This window comes from Pseudophryne corroboree, chromosome 7, assembly GCF_028390025.1.
Source record: "Pseudophryne corroboree isolate aPseCor3 chromosome 7, aPseCor3.hap2, whole genome shotgun sequence".
In the NCBI taxonomy this organism is placed as follows: Eukaryota; Metazoa; Chordata; class Amphibia; order Anura; family Myobatrachidae; genus Pseudophryne; species Pseudophryne corroboree.
Window position 1 is genome coordinate 313436732 of NC_086450.1, and position 24278 is coordinate 313461009.

Consider the following 24278-nt stretch of genomic DNA (forward strand, 5'->3'; position numbering starts at 1 on the left):
TGCCCCTTATATATTGGTGACAGTGGGGTATGTTGTCAGCCACCCTGTGGCCACAACATGCATTGGTGCCAGTGTATAATCAGGGACTAAGCACCCAGTGGAGCCAGCACATGTGGAGAATGTGGCACCCCATCATAGCTGCCACAAGCTGTAGTGTGACTTTTGTGCCCCTTCCCCTGCTGAATGCATCCCTGACTGGGCAGTAGTAAATCTACAGCAGGGATAGTGCTACCTGTGCCTTGAGTGCTGTGTCTGGCATGGGGACACTGACCAATAAGCAACAGGCATATTGATCCCAGTGAGAGAGAGAGAGAGAGAGAGAGAGAGAGAGAGTTTGTACAGTGGCAGTTGCAGCTGTCTTCAGAGACAGTTGGCAGTTTGGCAGCAGCCATCTTAGAGGGACTCAGAGCAGGAACTTGGAGCAGAGGCAGCTGCTGGTGTGTGAAAGGAGTGCTGTACAGCTTATGTAAAGCCAGCTTCAATTCCCGTGACCGGAGATCATCATTGTAGCAGCCAATCAGTAATACCAGCCTCCTGTGGGGATCCCACTGCTTCCAATGGTGCAGGCTGACAGGCATCTGACAGAGTAGAACAGAAATGGGCTCTACTGACTATGTGGCTGGGAACTAGGCCACGCAGCCTAGTTCCCAGCCACATAGTGTCTTGCTGCAGCTGCAGACAGAGGACAGGACACAGCTGCAGTGCACAGGAGCTGGTGAGAAAATACTACATTACCCTTTCAGGAGGGCTGCCGTTATTAGTTATTACCCACACCCAGGACAGAACTTAGAGTACACTCTACCAGCAATTCTCCCCCTTCTACCTTTATTAACCCTTTAGTGCCACAGTTTAGGGGTTAAAGAAGTTCAATAGTATATATCTACTGTGCTGCTGTGATACTTTCAGTCTTAAGTACTGCACTGTCAGAGAGGTCCACGGAGGGACACTTCAGCCGTTCAGAGACATATTGGTTGCCTACTGACCCTTCTAGACCAGTACTCGGAAGAGAGCAGCAGCCACTGCATAGCTACTAAGGTGTTACATATTGACATGAAAATTGGAGTAGTCCCTGCAGGAAGGAGATACACAGTGTAAGTTGTACAGATTCTGTCTGAGAGACCACAGAGTAGGGACCGTAAACAAGGATCTGGAGACTCTGTTTCCTCTAATTCATGTAATTCTCCAGAAAGAGCTGTCAGACTTATAAGCGAATTAAAGTACCAGCCAATCCACTCCTAACTGACATGCCACAGGCTGGGTTTGAAAAATGACAGTTAGGAGTTGATTGGCTGGTACTTTATTTCCGTTTACTTTATTTCCATCCAAGGCTTAGTAAGTAGACCCCTCATTGTGGGAACTGGGTGTTGATAAAACGATCACATGGAACCAAATGACTTGTAGGAGAGCCATTGGAGTGTCCTGCTAGTCTTGTGGGCATGTATCTACAGCCCCATGCAACCCTAACTGATGCATACAGGGAAAGAAAGCCTGGGGGTGCTGCAAGCACTCTACTGATAGGTACTAATAATATTGACGGTTGAGTTGACTGGGATAAAAGCAATGCATGGCACACAGTGGTGGCTGCAGCCCCTGAACTGCAGCTCACACCACATTTTGCAGGGGGTAGCCTGTTAGCACACATAAACATACATACATGCAGAGATTAGTAACATATATGGTGGCTGCAGGTCCCTGGGGATCAGCAGTGGTGTGTCTCTCACAGCCGCCATTGCACCCAGGAAGCAGCACTTGAATTCACTCTCCTTCAAAGCCCTCCCCCGGGCTCCTGTGAAACCTAGCCAATGGGAGTTTGGGAGTGGGCTTAAAAGGAGTTTGATGCCTAGTGATTAGTCCTGGGTGCTGCACGGCACTTGTGATAGACACAGTGCTGCTGATCCCCAGGGACCTGAAGCCAGCAAATACAGTATGTTACATACACCTCTGCATGTATGTTTACATGTGCTAAGAACCCCCCACCTGCACTATGTAGTCGGCGCTGCAGCGGCCGCTGGTGGCACGGGTTACTGCTTGCAGATACATGGAGCCCTGCATTAGCTGAACAGACACTCGCATTAGAGTAAGGTAGCAAATCAGGCTTACAAGCCTCATAACCTCCATGATATGACAGATATTGTGGCTTCTGATTGCTCAATGTGCTTATGACCCCATATACAGAGCCAGTCAGCGCAGATATCATTTAAGGCTTTGGGACAAAAACACCTGGTGTTCCCCTGAATGGCTCCTTAGATGAGGAAAAGCTTTCACCATACCTCGTTCTTAGGGGTAGATTCAATTAGTTGCAAATTAAACCATGGCTAATTGCTCTGCTGTGTGCAACCCAACTGATTGCAGATACCCCACGTGTTAAGCCCCAGAGGGTACAGTTTAATGTAGATTTTTTTTTTTCGCAGTCTCCGGATCTTCCAGGCACTGCTGCGGACTTTTTGGGTTAATGCGCGTTAGCCGTGAGTTTTTCTCATGGGGAAATTGCATACTAATTGAATTGCTTTGGGCATTAAACCCGGAGATTTACTTGCATGGTAAACACAACGGCTAACTGAATCTTTCTTACCCTTAGGCTGGATACACATCACACGATATGTCACCGGATCCCGTGGTCAGCGCGACATATCGTATACATCGTCTGGTGATTGCACACTCCCATCTGCTGACATCGTGGTGGTAACATCTGACATTCAATGTGACAACCCGGTGGCTGACAGCATACTCCTGCACAATATATTATGCAGTCGCGCACTATATCATCTTGTGTGTATGGACAAGCGATGTATCGTTACATTGGTCATCCCATTGGCCATAATCCAGGATCGTCTGATTTGTACCCAGCCTTAGTGTTGCTTCAGTACAGCCTTTTAAAATGATTTAATTTCAGGAAAGTATTTTACTCCGTAGAGTTTACAACTGAGCTTATGATAAAATAAAAAGGAGCCAACACAGAGATTTAAACCAAGTTTCCCATCAAGTCTTTTCATGTAATTGTTTTACAGTGATAGAACCTAATTTGTGAGCCAATTAATTTGCAAACAAGCTGTTCCAATGTTGCCTTGTATTGCCGTCTGCCAAAGTATGGCTACAAAGCCAGTGACAAATTCTAATATGCTGGCTGTTATCACATGGGCACTTTAGTTTCAGCTATACTCTAGAGGACAAACACTATAAATATGTAACTGCTGTACCTTCATATCATATGAAACCAAAACTGCTGATACTGTATGATAACATTACAAGTTATTTTGTAATCTGTATTTGCATACATTATTTGCCATTTGCTGTGATTAATTTATGTTCCCATATCTCAATACAGTTCTCTTTTTTCTTTGTGCGGCAGCAGATTAGCACAACACAATAATATGGATACTCAATATGAATGTGATGAGCGAAATGACAAAATGAATGTTACAGTAATTGAATTGTAGAGTGCACTGAATTATAAAATACGCATTTTGCACAGTTTCTAATCTATGAATAGGTCCGACATGAAGATTGTCAAATGCAGAGTTTAAAATTCTGCTCATATTAACAACTGAGGTAAAAATTCATTGTGATTGTTGCAGAGAGAAGTGGACATTTTAGTGCTAGAGAGGCAGTTTAACTGTGCACCTCAGCATTCACAGATAACTTATGTGTCTGTGGTGTAATCACCCTGAGCTGGGATCAGCCACCGTGCTTACTGTACATCATATGAAATATAGACGCCATTCTAGTGGAGGCTTCAATAGACCATAAAAGCAGAAATGCAAGAAAATACAAGATTTAGCAACCCCTGTCTATACCAATTTTTAATATGAAGGCCATGAACACATTATTTATAGGGATTTGTGACCACTATTTCAAATGAGTTTAATGATGAGATCCATCACATGGCAGAGTGCTGCTCAGGTGGTAAGAATCACAGATGCCTGATAAGCACTGAATGCACGCAGCCTGACATTCCTTTTACTATATGAAATGTAATTAAGCACATATTTCACATACACAACTGAAAGAAGTGATTCGTTTTTTATATTTATCTAAGTATATATAGTATGTCGAGATAGTAGCATGCCACATCTTACATATCAATAGCACACATGCTCACACACACACACACACACACACACACATACACACACACACACACACACACACACACACACATATCCAGAAAAATAGTGTGCACCCGACTCTTGTAGAAAAGTGAAGGTACAATACAACATATATTTTTTATACATTTGGTGGATTGTACCTCCACTCTTTAACATGGCTCAGAATGCAGTTTTCTTGTTGACTGCATGCTGTTGGGGTTTGAAATGGATTCAGGTTTACTTCCTTGTCCGTATGTCAACGGAGTAATTTCTATCTTATCTACAGTAGTGAGTGCAGTACACTTTATATATCTATCTATCTATATATATATATATATATATATATCAGTGGCGTGCGGTGAGGTCAGTGGCTGGTGAGGCACTGCAGCCACAATGTCTGCTGAAACCCACCGATGACCCCTACCGCCGCCAAGCTGATGCCCGCTACCGCCCCAAGCCAATGCCTGCTACTGCCACCGACCCTGATGCCTGCTACCACTAAATGCTGCCACCACCGGTAATGGCATACAAAATTGCCGCCATCAACTGCCCTTGCCGCCATTTCACATCTCAGTCCGATGCCACCAATGCCAGCAGCATGGGTTCTCATCAAACAGGCGGCCAATATGTTGTACATTTTTATATAATAAAAAACAAATATTAGTGTTTGGGACTGGGGAGGGAGAGGGAGGAGTACTTTAATGCAATTTTGTCCATTGCTACAGTAATCCCGAAGGGGCAAACGCAGGATTTGCAAGGGGGGTTTCCGTGTGTGTTACACACATATAATTAGCACCCACATGGCACTCACACATTTTTATAATGTATAGCAGGGATGTGCAGTCAGGGGAGGCAGGGGAGGCAGTGCCTCCCCTGTCATTATTGATTAAAATAATACTAAGAAGATATTTATGACACAGAATATCTTCTTAGTATTATTTTAATAAGTAATCCTTTAGTAATTATATTATTTTACAATGTATAATCAGTTTTTAATGTGTGTTGGAGGCACAACTCTCGGTGCCTCCCGATGTCAGTGTGAATGGGCCGGAAGCGGGGGGCGTGGCCAAGCAGTATGCAGCAAAAACCCATTAAGAAAAACCCTGGAAGCGGCACCTAATAGCAGTGCCTCTTTGACAGGGGCGTGCTGTCAGCTCATATGAAAGAACGCCCCTGTCCCTGATCATATGTGATTGGGCACTGAGCGGTGGGGCTGTGATCATGATGTGAGCTGCAGAGCAGTGCAAGGGAACAGCCATCCCTCCTCCTCAGCTCCAGACTCCGGACTTCAAGACAGCACAGCTGCCACCAGTACACAGGTACCAGCTTCCTCTCATAGCATGGGAGTGGGGCAGGCAGAGTTTGTGTGTTGGGAATGGGGGGGACAGTCCCAGTGTGTGACCTAGTGTGCACAGCACAGTCCTAGTGTGTATGGGGGAGGGGGGCAGTCAGCAGTCACAGTGTGTGACCTAGTGTGCACAGCACAGTCCTAGTGTGTATGGGGGAGGGGGGCAGCCTGGAGTCACAGCGTGTGTCCTAGTGTGCACAGCACAGTCCTAGTGTGTATGGGGGAGGGGGGCAGCCTGGAGTCACAGCGTGTGACCTAGTGTGCACAGCACAGTCCTAGTGTGTATGGGGGAGGGGGGCAGTCTGCAGTCCCAGTGTGTGACCTAGTGTGCACAGCACAGTCCTAGTGTGTATGGGGGAGGGGGGCAGTCTGCAGTCCCAGTGTGTGACCTAGTGTGCACAGCACAGTCCTAGTGTGTATGGGGGAGGGGGGCAGCCTGGAGTCACAGCGTGTGTCCTAGTGTGCACAGCACAGTCCTAGTGTGTATGGGGGAGGGAGGCAGTCTGCAGTCACAGTGTCTGTGTGACCAGCACAGTCCTAGTGTGTATGGGGGAGGGGGGCAGTCTGCAGTCACAGTGTCTGTGTGATCAGCACAGTCCTAGTGTGTATGGGGGAGGGGGGCAGTCTGCAGTCACAGTGTCTGTGTGATCATGTTATGCACACCAGTGCCTGCAGGAATGTACTGGTGTTTGAACTGTTATGCACACCAGTGCCTGCAGGAATGTACTGGTGTCTGAACGGATAGGGATGCAAAACAAATGAACTCACAGACAGACTAGGGAATATGACATTACGTACACAGAAGGTGATAGGGTAACAAAATAAACACAAAGTGAACAGAGAAGCCCAGAGGCTAAGAAACTGGGTGTCTCCCTAGTATTAGTAATGCTCAGATGGAAAAAGCAAGATGTTGTGTTTTAATACGTAGAGAACCCGAAATGCTGTTGCTAAGGGCAACAGCAAAACCCTAAAGGGTTACCAACGGGTGTGGCAGTAAACTCCTTGGTCAGAGATGGAATGATTGACACAAGGAGAGTCTCCACAATCCTAATCCTCACTTGCAGTGCACAGGTTCAGCTTACTGCCACTAAACTGACACCTGAAAACCTTGCACAGTGAGACAGGATTTATGCAGTTAAGTCTGAGAATACAGCCGCAAACTTGCTAAGTTCACAGAGTAGCAAAAGAACCCCAGCAAGTTAAAAGACTGACTCCAGTCTTACTGCTAGGTCTGGATTGGCAGAGTGTAATACCAAATCCCCAGGCCTATTTGCAGTAAGCAACAACAAATACAAAGCTACACAGTACTGGCTAACTTTCAGGAACTGACTAACCAACAAAGATTCAGCAGCATCTGCTTAACCTGAGAAGAGGCCTTATATAGCAGGTGCTGTCCACGCCCCACTCAGACCTCACAGACTGTGAGCACAAAAACCAGCACCGGTTCCCCTGCCGTGCACAGAGCCTGTAACCACTGCACAGCAAAAGACCCGAACCGGAGTATCAGCTGCGCTCAGGTTACTCCGCTAGCACTTGTCTCCCGGTTGCCATGACGACGTGGCAGCACAGGGCAGGAGACCCTAACAGTACCCCCCCTCTGACGAGGGGTCAAAGAACCCCTACCACCGGGTTTATCGGGGAACTGCGAGAAGAAAGAGCGTATCAGTCTGGGGGCATGAAGATCACAACTGCGCACCCACGACCGCTCCTCTGGGCCATACCCCTTCCAGTGCACCAAAAATGACAGCCGACCCCGAACCATCTTGGAGTCAAGAATCCTTTCAACAACAAACTCCCTCTGGCCACGTATCAGAAGAGGGGAAGGTCTTCCACTGGAAGAAGGATTACTAATCGCCCGTTTTAAAAGGGAACAATGAAATGTTTTATTGATACCCAAAGAACGGGGCAGATCTAACTGAAATGCCACCGGATTGATAACCCTGGTGATCTTATAAGGGCCGATGAACCGGGGGCCTAACTTATGAGATGTCTGTCTCAACTTCAAATTCTTGGTAGACAACCAGACGAAGTCTCCTAATTTGAAGCTGCAGGGTCTTTTCCGCTTATCAAAAACCCTTTTGGTCACTAATGACACAGACACAAGGGCTTTCTTCACTTTCCTCCAAATACCTCTAAGGACCGAAACCACAGAGGAACCACCAGGCGTGGAGTCCAGGGGGTCAAAAGAATTGGCCTTAGGATGATGCCAATACACACAAAGGAAGGGAGAGATCCCTGTAGCAGAGTGAGCCGCGTTGTTATAGGCAAACTCCGCCATGGACAGATGAGCAACCCAGTCAGTCTGACACTTGGAGACATAACACCTGAGGAACTGCTCCAAGGACTGGTTCACCCTTTCAGTCTGCCCATTAGACTGCGGATGGTAGCCTGACGACAAGCTGACAGAAATCTGGAGATCGGAACAAAAAGTCAAACTGGGATCCGCGGTCAGAGACCACATCAAGTGGCAACCCGTGGAGATGCACAACATGCAGCATAAATAATTCAGACAGGCGTCTGGCCGATGGCAGCCCAACCAGTGGAACGAAGTGCGCCATCTTCGAAAACCTGTCAACGACAACCCAGATGGCTGTCATCCCCGAGGATTTGGGCAAGTCCACCACAAAATGCATTGAAATGTGGGTCCATGGCTTAGATGGGATAGAGAGTGGATGTAATGGGCCAACAGGAACCCCTCTAGGAGTCTTATTTCGGGCACAGATGTCACATGCCCGAACCCACTGATCCACATCCTTAGCCACCGAGGGCCACCACACCGCCCTAGATAGCAACTCCCGAGTTCTGGCAATACCCGGGTGACCTGCCGACTTCTTGGCATGGAATTCCAGGAACACTCGCTGTCTTAACCTAGGAGGCACAAACAAAAGACCTAACGGAAGGTCTGGAGGAGCCTGCTCCTGTGCTCTAAGGACTAATGATAAGAGGTCCTGGGTAATGCCCACTTTAATACATGATGGGGACACAATGGGCAACGGCTCCTCGGTGGTCTCCTGGATTGGAGCAAAACTCCGCGAGAGCGCATCAGCCTTGATGTTTTTTGATCCAGGGCGATATGTTATCAAAAAATTAAAGCGAGCAAAAAACAAAGCCCATCGTGCCTGCCTGGCATTGAGACGCTTCGCTGACTCTAAATATGCCAGATTCTTATGGTCGGTGAGAATTGAGACCACAAACTTAGCCCCCTCAAGCCAGTGTCTCCACTCCTCGAGTGCATCCTTAATAGCCAACAATTCCCGGTTACCCACGTCATAATTCATCTCGGCAGGCGAAAATTTACGGGAAAAGTAAGCACAGGGATGAAGGCGATTATCAGACACTCCCATCTGAGAGAGCACTGCCCCAATACCCATCTCAGAGGCATCCACCTCCACCACAAAAGGACGCTCTGGATCTGGGTGTCGCAGCACCTTGGCCGATACAAATGCCCTTTTGAGACGGGCAAAAGCCGCTTTAGCCTCACAAGACCAGTGAGCAACATCCGCCCCTTTCTTAGTGAGTGCCACCAAGGGCGCCACTATAGACGAAAATCCAGCGAAAAATCGTCTATATAAATTTGCAAAGCCCAGGAAACGCTGAAGCGCCTTCAAACTAGTGGGCTGCACCCAATCCAGGACTGCCTGTACCTTGGAACCCTCCATTTGGAAACCTTCTGGGGAGATAATATATCCTAGAAATGCGATTTGCTGAACTTCAAATTCGCACTTCTCCAGCTTCGCCCCAAGCCGGTGGTCTCTGAGTTTCTGGAGGACTAAGCGTACATGCTTCCGATGTTCCTCCAGGGAATGGGAGAAGATTAGGATGTCATCTAAGTATACAACTAAGAATCTATCCAAATATTCCCTGAGTACATCATTCATGAAATCCTGGAAGACTGCCGGGGCATTACAGAGCCCAAAAGGCATCACCAAATATTCATAATGCCCTGAGTGGGTATTAAAGGCAGTCTTCCATTCATCCCCCTCTCTTATTCGGATTAGATTGTATGCACCGCGTAGGTCAATCTTAGAAAAAATGGTGGCAGTACGAAGCTGGTCAAACAAGACCGAAATGAGAGGCAGTGGGTATGAGTTTTTAATCGTGATACGGTTCAATTCCCTGAAGTCGATGCAGGGTCGCAACGAACTGTCCTTTTTACCCACGAAGAAGAACCCCGACCCAACTGGAGACTGTGAAGGTCTGATAAATCCCTTAGCCAAGTTCTCCTGAATGTACTCTGCCATAGCCTGAGTCTCAGGACGTGACAGGGAGTACAACCTGCTCTTGGGAAGCTTAGCATTTGGCAACAAATCAATGGCACAGTCATAGGGGCGATGGGGAGGTAGTACCTCTGCAACTTTTTTGGAGAACACGTCCGCAAAATCTGCATAACACGATGGCAATCCTGGCAAATTTAGCTGCGAGAGCCTGACTGGAAGGCTCAAGCAACTCCTGAAACAATCAGTACCCCAACTAAGAATCTCCCCAGAGACCCAGTCAAATTGAGGATTGTGGGCCCTTAACCAGGTTAACCCCAACACCAATGGGGCAAAAGTACAGACAGTCACATAAAAGGACAATTTTTCAGAGTGTGTGGCTCCAATAAACAAAGAAATCTGGCTAGTGCAAGAGGTAATTTTACCTTGGGATAATGGTTCCCCGTTTAACCCACAAATCTCAATTTCCGATGCCAAGGGTACTAAGGGAACAGAGTGTTTCAGGGCGAATTGGCGGTCCATAAAAACCCCGTCGGCCCCACTGTCCACAAAGGCCTCAGTCTTGACAGTTTGACCGAGGATCTTCAAGGTCACCGGAATGATAAAAGTCTTCTTGGGAAATTCTGACTTCTGGCCTGACAGGATATTTCCCATCACCCTCAGGCCCTGAAGTTTTCCGGCTTTTCTGGGCATGATACTACCACATGACCTTTATTCCAACAGTACAAACACAACCCCTGCTGTCTCCTCCGCGTCTTCTCACACGAGGAGAGGCAGGTAGCCCCAATCTGCATAGGCTCCTCGGAAAATTCCTCAGAGTCTGAGGTTCCCTTGGGAAAGAAGGAAACCTCGGTCTCCCTTTCAAGCCTACGCTCTCTCAGCCGTCTATCCACCCGGATGGATAACTGCATGAGCTGATCCAAGCTATCAGGCAAGGGATATTGTACCAGTTGGTCTTTTATCTGGTTAGAAAGACCTCTTCGGTACTGGTGTCTCAGGGCTGGGTCATTCCACTGGGTATCATGGGCCAACCTCCGAAACTCCGTACAGTAAACCTCAACTGGCCTTCGCCCTTGCTTAAGGATCGAAATCTGAGCCTCGGCTGAGGCCGTCCTGTCAGGGTCATCATACAACATGCCCAGTGCCGTAAAAAAAGCATCAACACTTTTAAGCGATGGACAGTCAGGCTGCAACCCATATGCCCAGACCTGTGGGTCTCCTTGTAGCAAGGAAATCACTATGCCCACCCGCTGAATCTCTGACCCAGAAGACTGAGGCCTAAGCCGGAAGTATAGCTTGCAGCTCTCCTTGAAACAAAAGAACTGCGAGCGATCTCCAGAAAAACGATCCGGGAGATTTACTTTCGGCTCCTTAACCCCTGAAGGTGCTGCTGCTGCGGGAGCTCCGCCAGCGGCCTGGGAGGTGTGCATTTTAATGGACAAATCATTAAATTGTCGAGTCAGGACCTGCACCTGATCGACCACCTGTTGCAATGTATTTTGAGGGGTATGCTCCATATTCCCACAAAATTTCAACAGGAGTATTAGGCTGCTGAATATGTTATGCACACCAGTGCCTGCAGGAATGTACTGGTGTTTGAACTGTTATGCACACCAGTGCCTGCAGGAATGTACTGGTGTCTGAACGGATAGGGATGCAAAACAAATGAACTCACAGACAGACTAGGGAATATGACATTACGTACACAGAAGGTGATAGGGTAACAAAATAAACACAAAGTGAACAGAGAAGCCCAGAGGCTAAGAAACTGGGTGTCTCCCTAGTATTAGTAATGCTCAGATGGAAAAAGCAAGATGTTGTGTTTTAATACGTAGAGAACCCGAAATGCTGTTGCTAAGGGCAACAGCAAAACCCTAAAGGGTTACCAACGGGTGTGGCAGTAAACTCCTTGGTCAGAGATGGAATGATTGACACAAGGAGAGTCTCCACAATCCTAATCCTCACTTGCAGTGCACAGGTTCAGCTTACTGCCACTAAACTGACACCTGAACACCTTGCACAGTGAGACAGGATTTATGCAGTTAAGTCTGAGAATACAGCCGCAAACTTGCTAAGTTTACAGAGTAGCAAAAGAACCCCAGCAAGTTAAATGACTGACTCCAGTCTTACTGCTAGGTCTGGATTGGCAGAGTGTAATACCAAATCCCCAGGCCTATTTGCAGTAAGCAACAACAAATACAAAGCTACACAGTACTGGCTAACTTTCAGGAACTGACTAACAAACAAAGATTCAGCAGCATCTGCTTAACCTGAGAAGAGGCCTTATATAGCAGGTGCTGTCCACGCCCCACTCAGACCTCACAGACTGTGAGCACAAAAACCAGCACCGGATCCCCTGCCGTGCATAGAGCCTGTAACCACTGCACAGCAAAAGACCCGAACCGGAGTATCAGCTGCGCTCAGGTTACTCCGCTAGCACTTGTCTCCCGGTTGCCATGACGACGTGGCAGCACAGGGCAGGAGACCCTAACAGATCAGCATTGTCCTAGTGTGTATGGGGGGGCAGTCTGCAGTCAGTGTGTGTGTGTGTGTGTGTATAATCTACAGTCCAGGTGTGTATGTGGGACCGCAACAGTCTACAGTTGGAGTGCGTTTGTGTGTATTCTGCAGTGAAAGTGTGTGTGGGGTGTGGAGACAGTCCGCAGTCAAAGCGTGGTAGGGAATGCGGCATTCTGCAGTCCAAATTAGGAATAGACCTATACTGAGATGCGGTCAAGATCCCTGCAGTCGGGATCCTAACAGTCAATATACCAGCGGAGGGTTTGGGTTAGGCTGCAGGGGTGGGGTAGGTTAGTCTTAGGCTGCGAATGGGGGTGTGTGTTAGGGTTAGGCTGTGGGAGAAGATTTTGATCATCGTGGTGGTGACTGCCAGATGTGTCCTTATACATCTTGCCTCAATACGCTACATAGCGATAGATACATGGCATGAGCGAGCTGACAGGTCCCGTGCAACTCAGCGTCAGACGTCTTTTTTGACAAAAATGTGTCTTATTCGAATTGCTATGCGGATAGGAAGCACAAGCAGACTCTGCTGATTAAAATGAAATGCGAAACGCCTATACTCTGTATGCGATTGAGCCTGTTTCTGCCTACGAAATGCTACGGTACTACTGCGTCACAGCGTGGCATGAGTAGAAGGGTGGCACGAACAGGGAGGCTAGATGTAAGTGTACACCTCTGTACGATATACATTATAAAAATGTGTGAGTGGCATGTGGGTGCTAATTATATGTGTGTGTGTAACACACACGGAAACCCCCCCTCGCAAATCCTGCATTTGCCCCTGCGGGATTACTGTAGCAATGGACGTGCCACCCTTCTACTCATGCCACGCATTTTAATCAGCAGAGTCTGCTTGTGCTTCCTATCCGCATACCAATTCGAATAAGACACATTTTTGGCAAAAAAGACGTCTGACGCTGAGTTACACGGGACCTGTCAGCTCGCTCATGCCATGTATCTCTCGCTATGTAGCGTATTGAGGCAAGATGTATAAGGACACATCTGGCAGTCACCAGCACGATGATCAAAATCTTCTCCAACAGCCTAACCCTAACACACACCCCCATTCGCAGCCTAAGACTAACCTACCCCACCCCTGCAGCCTAACCCAAACCCTCCGCTGGTATATTGACTGTTAGGATCCCGACTGCAGGGATCTTGACCGCATCTCAGTATAGGTCTATTCCTAATTTGGACTGCAGAATGCCGCATTCCCTACCACGCTTTGACTGCGAACTGTCTCCACACCCCACACACACTTTCACTGCAGAATACACACACACGCACTCCAACTGTAGACTGTTGCGGTCCCACATACACACCTGGACTGTAGATTATACACACACACACACACACACACACACACACACACACACACACACACACACACTGACTGCAGACTGCCCCCCCCCATACACACTAGGACAGTGCTGATCACACAGACACTGTGACTGCAGACTGCCCCCCTCCCCCATACACACTAGGACTGTGCTGGTCACACAGACACTGTGACTGCAGACTGCCCCCCTCCCCCATACACACTAGGACAGTGCTGATCACACAGACACTGTGACTGCAGACTGCCCCCCTCCCCCATACACACTAGGACTGTGCTGGTCACACAGACACTGTGACTGCAGACTGCCCCCCTCCCCCATACACACTAGGACTGTGCTGGTCACACAGACACTGTGACTGCAGACTGCCCCCCTCCCCCATACACACTAGGACTGTGCTGGTCACACAGACACTGTGACTGCAGACTGCCCCCCTCCCCCATACACACTAGGACTGTGCTGGTCACACAGACACTGTGACTGCAGACTGCCCCCCTCCCCCATACACACTAGGACTGTGCTGTGCACACTAGGACACACGCTGTGACTCCAGGCTGCCCCCCTCCCCCATACACACTAGGACTGTGCTGTGCACACTAGGTCACACGCTGTGACTCCAGGCTGCCCCCCTCCCCCATACACACTAGGACTGTGCTGTGCACACTAGGTCACACACTGGGACTGCAGACTGCCCCCCTCCCCCATACACACTAGGACTGTGCTGTGCACACTAGGTCACACACTGTGACTGCAGGCTGCCCCCCTCCCCCATACACACTAGGACTGTGCTGTGCACACTAGGTCACACACTGGGACTGCAGACTGCCCCCGTCCCCCATACACACTAGGACTGTGCTGTGCACACTAGGACACACGCTGTGACTCCAGGCTGCCCCCCTCCCCCATACACACTAGGACTGTGCTGTGCACACTAGGTCACACACTGGGACTGCAGGCTGCCCCCGTCCCCCATACACACTAGGACTGTGCTGTGCACACTAGGACACACGCTGTGACTCCAGGCTGCCCCCCTCCCCCATACACACTAGGACTGTGCTGTGCACACTAGGTCACACACTGGGACTCCAGGCTGCCCCCGTCCCCCATACACACTAGGACTGTGCTGTGCACACTAGGTCACACACTGGGACTCCAGGCTGCCCCCCTCCCCCATACACACTAGGACTGTGCTGTGCACACTAGGTCACACACTGGGACTCCAGGCTGCCCCCGTCCCCCATACACACTAGGACTGTGCTGTGCACACTAGGTCACACACTGGGACTGCAGGCTGCCCCCCTCCCCCATACACACTAGGACTGTGCTGTGCACACTAGGTCACACACTGGGACTGCAGGCTGCCCCCCTCCCCCATACACACTAGGACTGTGCTGTGCACACTAGGTCACACACTGGGACTGCAGGCTGCCCCCCTCCCCCATACACACTAGGACTGTGCTGTGCACACTAGGTCACACACTGGGACTGCAGGCTGCCCTCTCTCCTCCCACCACCCTCGTACTGCAGCTTACACAATGTGTCTGCAGACTATGTCCCCCCCATTCCCAACACACAAACTCTGCCTGCCCCACTCCCATGCTATGAGAGGAAGCTGGTACCTGTGTACTGGTGGCAGCTGTGCTGTCTTGAAGTCCGGAGTCTGGAGCTGAGGAGGAGGGCTGGCTGTTCCCTTGCACTGCTCTGCAGCTCACATCATGATCACAGCCCCACCGCTCAGTGCCCAATCACATAAGATCAGGGACAGGGGCGTTCTTTCATATGAGCTGACAGCACGCCCCTGTCAAAGAGGCACTGCTATTAGGTGCCGCTTCCAGGGTTTTTCTTAATGGGTTTTTGCTGCATACTGCTTGGCCCCGCCCCCCGCTTCCGGCCCATTCACACTGACATCGGGAGGCACCGAGAGTGGTGCCTCCAACACACATTAAAAACTGATTATACATTGTAAAATAATATAATTACTAAAGGATTACTTATTAAAATAATACTAAGAAGATATTCTGTGTCATAAGTATCTTCTTAGTATTATTTTAATCAATAATGACAGGGGAGGCACTGCCTCCCCTGCCTCCCCTGACTGCACATCCCTGATAGATAGATAGATAGATAGATAGATAGATAGATAGATAGATAGATAGATAGATAGATAGATATACATACATACACAGACCGAGTTGACGTAGCACATCCGTTAAATAAAAGCTTTACCGGTGCACTCCTTAGGATACCCCATCCGGTGGTCCAATATAAACAGCGTGTAGGCGGCACCCGGAATGTAATGTCCACAATTAGCAGGTAATGTAGATCAACCTTTCTAAATTTTATTATATTTTGTCATCAGGATATATATATGTAATGTACCGTGCAAGGTGTGGAAAGAATGCTACAAAGTAAGACTGCTATCAAAAATAGAAGTGTTAATAGTTTATTATATTTATTTCTCAATTAGAAAAATGCAGACTGAATGAACAGAAGAGAAATCTAAATCAAATCAATATTTGGTGTGATCACATTTTGCCTTCAAAACAGAAACAGTTCTTCTAGGTACAATTGCACACAGTTTTTGAAGAAACTCGGCAAGGAGGTTGTGCCAAACATCGTGGAGAACTAATCACAGATCTTCTGTGGATATAAGCTTGCTCAAATCCTTCTGTCCCTTCATGTAATCCCAGACAGGCTCAATGATGTGGAGATCAGGGCTCTGTAGGGGCCATATCATCTCTTCCAAGACTCCATGTTCTTCTGTACGCTGAAAACAGTTCTTAATGACATTAGCTGTATGTTTGGGCCTGGGTCACTGTCCTGCTGCAGAATAAATTTGGAGCTAGTCAGACGCCTCTCTGATGGTACTGCATGATGGATAAGTACCTGCCTGTATTTCTCACCATTGAGGACACCATTGATCCTGACCAAATCCCCAAATCCATTTCCTGAAGTGCAGCCCCAAACTTGCAAGGAACCTCCACCATGCTTCACTTTTGCTGCAGACACTCATTATTGTACCGCTCTGCAGCCCTTCGTCGAACAAACTGACTTCTGTTAAAGCCAAATATTTCACATTTTGACTCATCAGTCTAAAGCACCTGCTGCCATTTTCTGCACCCCAGGCCCTATGTTTTTGTGCATAGTTGAGACGCTTGGCCTTGTTTTGAGCGATCAAGTGTCGTGAGAAGCAGAGAAGCTGTGACCAGTGCAGTGTGGGTGTGGCCAGTCCTCTGTGGATATCTACAGCCCCTGAACTATTCGCCACGTCTTCCTAAATATATAGAAATTTTGCATCACATTTTAATACTTGTGATTTATGGCCGCTATGAGGAATGCTGGTCATTATCATGCTGTTATGATATTGGATGCACAGTATTTTTACTTGCAGGCCTTTGTGGGCTCCTTGCCTTTTAATTCAGGTTTGCTGAGCCTCAGTAGAAAATAGCCATTGTTGGGTAATCCTGTATATCCCTGCACATCAATTTAGGAACAGACAAGCATACTATTTACATATTTCTTGTACACAATGATTACCATCTGGTATATATTTATTGGTGTATAAGACCATATTATACTATGAGAATGTGTTTATGTGTTATCCTGCCTTTTCTTTTTGGTTTATTGACTCCCAGCTGATGGAGGAACTTCAAAGACTGCTGCCAATCTGAATATCTGATTGCCCTACAAAAATTTGTAATACAGTATATACTGTATATAGTCACCTTTTTTCCACCATCCCGTCACTATGCACCGATGCCCGATGCATACGCATGCGCAGTACAGACCTGATCGCCCGCTGTGGGAAAACACACAGCAGTGATCAGGTCTGAATTACTCACATTGTCCCTTGTGTAAGCGATAGAGGCGGGGCTGGAGTTGGGCCCTTGCCTCTTTGTTGTGGTTCATTTATTGTTTGGAGTTTACAGCCACACACACACATGCATTGCATTAAATAGGAACATGGTTATAAATGGGCCGTCCCTCCTTGCCACCATACTGTACCTATTTAAGGTTTTCAATAAAAGCTGAAAACTGTTATTTGGCAAAATTTATCTGGTTGTCCGTGTCTGTTATTTCATTAGTAGTACGCATGAGTATGCAAATAAATGAAGTCAGTCAGCGATAGACATTTTAATAATTTACAGTAGCGCAAGCATATTCCCAGACCCGGCGTTAACCGCTCAGCAAAGGGATGTGGTGCAGGGAGGCACCAGGAAGGAAAGGCGCTCTCCTTGCTCAGTATCCCTGTGCTGTGCAAATGTCCCTGCTGCTGCAGGCTGCTGCGCCTGTCACAGTCTACCACAGGCAGCGGTGCCGGCAGCATGAAGTTTCCTCTCCCTTCCCCTCCCCTGTCACAGACTCACCCTAGAGTGCTTTGTGCGGACCTAAAGGGGGCGGAGCTACATGGGAAAATGGGGCAGTGCTACACGGGGACAGGCTGCAGCCTGCAACACAGGAGGATGAGCTGCCAGACTTCCTTATGTAAGTGGCTGGAAAGAGAGTGAGTGAAAGTGTGTGTGTGTGTATGTTTGTGTGTGTATATGTATATGTATGTATGTATGTATGTATGTATGTATGTGTGTCGGTATGTATACAGTATCTGTATATGTATGTGTGACTGTGTATGTGTGTAATGTATGTATAGTATGTGTGTGTGTATGTATGTATGTATGTGTGTGTGTGTGTATGTGGTATGTGTGTTTATGTGTGAATGTGCTGCATAATGTATGTAAGCATCACTGTTACATGTGCGTCTTGTATAACCGTCACTGCTACAGGGGTCATTACGTTCAAGCGTCACTGGTACATGGGGAGTTACGTGTACAGGCATCACTGGTACAGGGGGCGTTACGTGTGCAAGCGTCACTACTACAGGGGGCGTTATGTGTGCAAGCATCCAGGCCCAGTGCTAACCGCTCAGCAAAGGGATGTGGGCAGGGAGGCGCCAGGAATGAAAAGGCACTCTTCCTACTCAGTATCCCTGTGCTGAGCAAATGTCCCTGCTGCTGCCAGCTGCTGCACCTGTCACAGTCTACCACAAGCAGCGGCGCCGGCAGCATGAAGACTACTGTCTCTTCCCCTGCCCTCCCCTGTCACAGACTCACCACAGAGTTCTTTGTGCAGTCCTAAAGGGGCGGAGCTTAATGGGAAAAAGGGCAGAGCTACACGGGGCCAGGCTGCAGCCTGCAACACAGGAGGATGAGCTGCCAGACTTCCTTATGTAAGTGGCTGGAAAGAGAGTGAGTGAAAGCGTGCGCGTGTGTGTGTGTGTGTGTGTGTGTGTGTATATATGTGTCTATGTATGTTTGTGTGTGTGTATGTATGTGTGTATGTGTGAATGTGCTGCATAATGTGTGTAAGCATCACTGCTACAGGGGTGTCTTCTATAACCGTCACTGCTACAGGGGCGTTACGTGTGCAAGCGTTACTGGTACAGGGAGCGTTACGTGTGCAAGCGTCACTAATACAGGGGGCGTTACGTATGCAAGCGTCACTACTACAGGGGGCGTTACGTGTGCAAGCGTCACTGGTACAGGGGGTGTTACATGTGTAAGTGTCACTGCTACAGGGGGTGTTACGTGTATAAACGTCACTACTACAGGGGGCGTTACATGTGTAAGTGTCACTGCTACAGGGGGCGGTATGTGTGTACGCATCACTGGTATTGGTGTGTAAGCATCACTGCTACAGGAGGCGTTACGTGTGTAGGCGGCATTACTACAGGAAGCATTATGTGTATACGCGTCTTTGCTACAGGGGCAATTATATGTGCTGTCCTTTTGTAAAGAATGGAAGGGCGCAAATTTATAGTTTACAGGGGGGCGCCGAACACCCTAGCTCCGGCCCTGCATATTCCATAGCATTTTGAAATTGGTTACACAGTAATAAGATGAGATTGGATATTAGTAAACAAAGAAGTAAGTTTGCAAGGTAATGATCCATTAGTGTATTGAAATTATTATGAAGCAACAAGGTCTGTGTGGGTTTTGCTTATACAGTACATTTTTATTGCACTGCATCTGCTTTGCATTTATGTCCTGTAATAAATTCCTGGAAGGAAAGGCACAGTGAATCATGGTTTGGCACTGAAAAAACCGAATGCAGTTTTCAAGTGCAAACTAGGTCAAACAAAATATGCATGCAAAGTCTGTATTTCCTTACTACAAATGATCTGCAATATCTAGAAAGCAATCTGTAATATGCCAGCATTTATCAGCCTGTCAGTATTTGATATGGAGAAATCAGGTACCCAACAAAATAGTTTTTTTTTTTTTTTTTTTACTTTTTATAGAAGAAAATGAAAAGAAAAGACTTATTTAAAAAAAAAATAGAATCCGCAGATTTCCCTGCTTGAGACTACTGTGAATCTTGATAGTGGTTGCATTATTGTGGCATGAGAACTAAGGCCAAGGGGGATATTTACTAAAGTACAGGTTATTAGGAGTGTAGTTATTGCCCGTAGCAACCAGTTTCTAAGTATTATTTATCTAGCGCCTTCTAAAAGATAGTAGCCAGAATCTGACTGGTTGCTACGGGCAACATCTCCACTTCTAATAACCAGCACTTTAGTAAATAATATATACACTCAAGAGAATGGTATAGCAGACCTGGTTAATATACACATCTACGTTATTGTTTACTATAGGGATAGTAGACCTGTTTAGTATAACAGACCTGGTTAATATACATATCGAAGTTATTGCTATATACAGTAGTTGCTAGTTTTACAGATTGTACTAAAAGTTTTCTGATAATTAGTTGAATGATATCTTTACAGAATTTCAGAACAGTGCCTCGTTTAATACAGATTTCTATACTATGCAGTAAATTACTCTTAGAGGCCAAACATAAGTATAAAACCATTATGATTTTAAAACTGCAATGTTAACCATAGGCCCTGGAGCACCCTTAACAAGCCAGGTGAAGTAATATCTTCAATTAACCACAATGCATTCATTCAATATTATATTTTTCTTAATTAATTTGTCAATTAAATTAAGTTGTATCCTTTGCTTCTGTAAGGCTTCTAGATATGCAGGTGTATCGGGGATAGAAGTAAGCCTTGAGTCTAAGTCAGGGCTCAGGGAACTTTTTTACCTTTTACCCCAAAGTATATTTAGAGACGCCGACGTTACCCCCTTGATTTGAAAGGGAGGAAATCATATATTATTGTGCATATATACTAGTTATCACTGTTTATATGGCATTTCTGAAATACTGTATGTATATATATATATATATATATATATATATCTTTTGTGTAATGGGTGGCACTCCTGGGGGTCTTAATTACCATAAAAACGACAGAGACTGCGCTCCGGAGCATTACATTACACATTACATAAATTACACAAAGGATATTGCAGCTTGTAGCCAGGGAGGGCACCGGGGCAGCTGGAGCTGAATACAGAGTGCCGCCCGTTTGGAGGTTTATATATGTGTGTGTGTGTGTGTGTGTGTGTGTGTGTGTGTGTGTGTGTGTGTGTGTGTGTGTGTGTGTGTGTGTGTGTGTGTGTGTGTGTGTGTGTGAAATTGTTGTGTTTTTTTTAAGTATTTTTGCCAATACTTTTTTTGCCAGTGAATGGGTTAATTAACACTTTCTACCCAAAACACCAGAATGAATGTAAGAAAGATGGATGAGGGGGGAAGGGGGGGACACACGACTTTTAGGAGACAGATGGTCACATCCTCACCTCAGTAATGTCAGTGGGAATTTCCCGCTGTTATGTGGGCCACTGTCTGATCCTGCGGAACTCCGTCAGCGGTCAGCCACAGAAGACTTCAAGTTCTGTGTGTGGATAGGTGGGCCGCGGGCGGGAGGACAGGACAGCGCAGGACGGGCGGGCTTGAGGGAGCGCGGTGTGATGTCAGCACGTCACACCCCGGCCAGGAACGCAGCACAGGATGGCCAGGAGCACAGCGCAGGATGGCAGTAGGGAGGGCTGTGTGACACCAGCATTTCACATCGCGAGCCGGCTGGAGCTGGGCGGGGCTGTGTCTCGGCAGCGCAACCGTCCATTACCCCCAGGAATTAAATTTTTACCCCATTTGGGGTAATTTACCCCTGTTCCCTGACCACTGATCTAAGTGAATGGCAATGAGGGATCAGTTCTGAGAGCCTATTGGAATGTTAAGGTGAGCCTGCCCCCTATGCATACACTTGGTTTATTACTGCTCATCATCACCAGTGCACACTTGCTACTCCTTATATTATGTGCAAATGATAGGCGGGTATACAGCATTTATCCCACTCTGCTAATCCACAGTTCCGAGGTCTGGTACTCAACTTTGGGCCTGATTCAGACCTGATTGCTGTTGTGCGTTTTTGCAGGGTGGGCGATTATCGATCGACTGCACATGCGTACGGATCGTAATGCGCACACGCGAGGCCAAACTGCAAAATAATCCAGCGTCTTTTTTGATCGTTAGCCATACGTAAGTGGATTGACAGGAAGCAGACATTTGGGGGTGGTAACAACCTGGAGCGGATTGGGAATAAAAAGCGGCCCTGGAAAAATTTGTACTAGTGGCCCCACATGGGCAGCACCAGAGGTGTAAGGTCTAGCCATGGGCCATGGCAGCAGCACCCTTCCCCCAAGACTTTCCAGATAGTGGGCATGTCCAGCATCAAGAGGGAAGTTAAAACGAAATAAAATTTAATTTTATGAGCACATTATATGATACACCTTCAGAATTTAGGAAACTATATCATTCTTTAGAAAGATATTTTCTTGCTTATTACACCAAGTGTATCCCAATCACTATTCACTCAATCTTATATGTCAGCCAAGCAGGCAGACAGAGTATACACTCAGGGCCGTCTTTTCGTATGGGCTCAATGGGCTCTTGTCCAAGGGCCCCAGGAGTATAAGGGCCCTAGGCTGATAGCTGAGGGTCCCCTCTTTCCAGGGGTACCAGATTTTTGATAATCGGCCCTGGGGAACCGGAGATATCCGACTTGAAAGCAGTGGTCCCCATCCAAGCCTGTTAATTGCTCTTCCCAGCCTGATATCTCTGGTTCTGTCTGACTTAAAATATTTCTGAAGATATAAACCAAAAGCTGTGACTCTCCCCTTTTGGTGGACACTGGCAGCTTGTCTCTACTATGCCCAGAACCAGAGATATCAGCCTTCAAGCAGCTGGTCCCTGCTCCAGATCCACACTCCTGGTATGCAGTTTTATATTTTCGTTGGTGAATTGCTCTGGCTCCTGAACTCTGATACCAAAGTCCCCAGAACCTTCTTAAAGGTGGGACTCTCTAGTTTTTTATCCCATTCAAAGCTAAGAAATATATTTTCAGGAACTTGAGATATCTGCAGTCAAGCAAGCTGCCCTCCCACCGGAAAATGATAAATATTAAGCCCACTCCACTATCCACCCCTCCCCTATGTATTAAACACCCCCTACCACCCTAGAAATCATGTACTAGGGCTTCTTCATTCAGCCCAATGCCCCCTTCTACAGTTTAGTTCCATCTGTGCAGTAAAGGAGTAATTAGCAGAAATTACTGCTCCAGGTCCTACATGCTGAGCGGAAGATAGAACGCCCCCTACCGCCCGCGGGACATCAAAGCTGCCGCTTATAGCACCCCCACCCCTACTGCTGGAAGATGGGTAGGGGGCCCAGTGCATTGCTGTGCCCAGGGGCCTACACTGCTGTTAAGATGGCTCTGTATACACTAGATCATCTGCAATCACAGGCTAAGTGGCAAAGTAATTTTCATATATGCAACTTATTTTGCATCTTATTCATTATGTCTATAAAAAGGACCACATGTCCTCAACCAAAACAGGCCCAGCGGGTGCGCCGGCCCACCGGGAATCTTCCCTGTAAACCCTATGTCCAATCCGCCTCTGGTAACTACCCATTTTCTGGGAGTGTCAGGAAAAACGCAAGCGTTCCCAAGCATTTACAGCCTGTTGTTATCGCTCTGTAGGAGTGGGTCCTGGGCTACGCACAGACTGCACAAACTGCAAAAAACATTCAATGGCGAGTGAGTTTGCGAATAAATTTGCAGCTAATCAGCATACGCAGAGGTCTTTGCGCGGTGTTCGCAGACTTGCACGGGGCGGGTATTCACTCTGTTTGGGCGATGACTATGTGATTGCAAACCTCTACAAATTCACAGAGGAACAATTAGGTCTGAATCGGGCCCTTTTCTTTTTGGGAATGCCACACTACCACTCAACTGGACCTCATCAGTTGTAATGTGAAATTAACACATTTCACATTACAACTGAAGCATATTCTGGAGCATGCACTGTGCAAAAACACACAAGGTACAATCTGCAAACTGACATATGTTCAACATAAGGCCCTCATGTTAAATGGGGTTGACCTGCTAGGATAACAGTGGGACATTCCTCCTATTGGAAATTAAACACAATAGAGGGGGCATGGCCTAGCGTCTTACCAGCACGGACGTGTTTTCAGGGAGCTCCTGGCTGGCCCGCTCTTTAAGTGCTCTATACACCTGCTGCACTCCCTTCACTGGCTCCTTTTGTATCTCCTCTGCCTTCACAACGTACCCGGAGGACCCCGCTGCAGTGTCTGGCTTCCTGAGGCCTCCGGCGGGATGCTGCTTACCATTTCAGCTGAAGCCACGGTCTTTCCTGGGGACCGGATGTCGGAAGTCGCCCAGCTGCAGACGAGGCCCGGTAAGGAGAAGCGCCTCTGCCACCCCCTGTGAGCTCCTGCACTATCCCTGTGGTTATCTCCGCGCACAGCTGCGGACAAGGCCTGAATGGCGGCAAGGGCTCCACTTGTA

The 24278-nt window shown here is 47.5% G+C and overlaps 1 protein-coding gene and 1 long non-coding RNA gene across 2 annotated transcripts in view; one reads left to right on the forward strand and one right to left on the reverse strand.

Moving 5' to 3' along the window:
* The window catches only part of GRIN2A (glutamate ionotropic receptor NMDA type subunit 2A), a 995689-nt gene that overhangs the window by 828424 nt on the left and 142987 nt on the right, over nt 1–24278 (reverse strand). The gene's annotated exons all lie outside the window — the stretch shown is intronic.
* On the forward strand, nt 392–3320 carry LOC134945159 (uncharacterized). The gene is made up of 2 exons (XR_010182057.1): nt 392–715; nt 2579–3320. It is a non-coding gene; the product is annotated as an uncharacterized LOC134945159 (long non-coding RNA).